Consider the following 1,904-nt stretch of genomic DNA (forward strand, 5'->3'; position numbering starts at 1 on the left):
TACATAAAGTCATTACATTAAAATCCTAAGAAAGGTTTGTTCATGTCATGCGAATTTGAATAAAATGGTCAACATAATAATGTTAATTACAACAAGAAAAGTCCCCCTAACAACACCTGAATTCATTTTGTCGATACCTTCAAACGCTTCTCTAGACTACATATCTTATTCTTTTGTCTCACAATAATTGCATCTCTTTCATCGCCAATGTCTTCAATGCACCATTTGAAGAAATATGGTTAGTGTTATGATTATAATTAGGGTTGGGGTTGGGGTTTGTGCAATGGCTAGGGTTAGACTTGTGTCTAGGCTTAGGATTGGTGTAATAGATTTTCCTAGGGTTAAGGTTATGTTTTATGCTTATGGTAAGGTTACTATTTATCTAAGGGAGTAGGGCTATGGTTAGGGTTACTGGTTATGCTAAAGATTAGGGTTATGTTTAGGGTTACATTTTTCAATTAGTGCTACATTTACACTTACAATTACAATTACATGTTTTAAATATAAATATAAATAAAAAAAATGAATTTATTAAAACCAATTATATACCACAAATCAATTAAATACACAATGACATTGTTAAACACATATATTAACTTAAAAAAAAAAACAAATTTTTCAATTCAATTAAACATGGAAAATTTTGATAGGCATACAAGTCAAATAAACAAATTTATTTTCTATATATATCATACTTTTTTTACATGCTAATCACAAATCCAATAAAGTTAAACATCGAAAGAAGAAGAAGGCTTAGATTTAGATTATGAGATCGCCACAAATTTGTTGCATACGACAACCATCTACTAACCACACCACCAACTACTAACCACACCTCCTGCAGTTACTAACCACACCACCACAGGAGCTAACCACACCACCTAACTACTAAACACACCACGACCACAAGCTAAACACACCACCAACTATGCACACCCCACAACTAACCACAAACTTCAACCCCAATGAACTACAAAACAAAAATACTAAATTGACACATATAAACCATTATAAACAACGCAACCATGTTTTTATCAATTCTACACAATAACAAAGCCAAAAAAAACAAAAAAAAACAAACAAGTTAAGTTGGTCAAATAAGAACACAGTTTCATAGAGAACCAAAAATTAGAACCATAATCGATTACAAAAGTGGGATAATCAAGTATCCCTTATTTTTATACACCTAATTGATTATGCATGTAGTTGTTTTTTATGCATAATTGATTATGCACTAAAATTTAGCCTCTAATAAGTTATGTGAAAGAAAAAAAATTGATTATGTCTTTGTTGTGGTGCCTTTCTGTGTGTTATGGTGCTCTAGAAATGGGGTCATTTGTTGCATACACCTTCATGCACCTTCTAAAGGTTCTCACAAGCATCGAGAACGACGCCTTTGTACACCACAATCTACCTCAACCTCATAATCAGGAAACAAGAATTGAAGAATGGGTCACTACATCAACCTCCCCAACAACAAAGAAGAATGCAAGAATGGAAGAAGCTCTCATGAACAAACTCTCTGAGAAATTTTCAAACATTTGGAACTGGACTTAAGCTACTCACACTACTATTTATTTCTGCATTTCAAAACCACACCAACCACATTAATGTTGCTATTCACGGTCAAGAAAAATGTGCACTTCAAGAAATCTCTACACAAAACATTGTACCCATGTTCCATACAGAACCAAAAACTAGGACAAAATGGGAAAATCATTAGTGCTTACATGGCTTTCTGCTTGGTTATCTGCATGGGGGGGGGAATCATTTTTCACACAAATGCACTTTCCTCCTCCTCCCTCCCTTGATGCAAACACGTGATATCTGCTCATATATGTCGTTGTGAATAGAAAAAATCTTGAAGCAAACACAACCTTAGTTGAAAATATGAAGAGGGAAAT

This window comes from Phaseolus vulgaris, chromosome 11 (assembly GCF_051622355.1).
Source record: "Phaseolus vulgaris cultivar YP4 chromosome 11, ASM5162235v1, whole genome shotgun sequence".
Taxonomy (NCBI): Eukaryota; Viridiplantae; Streptophyta; class Magnoliopsida; order Fabales; family Fabaceae; genus Phaseolus; species Phaseolus vulgaris.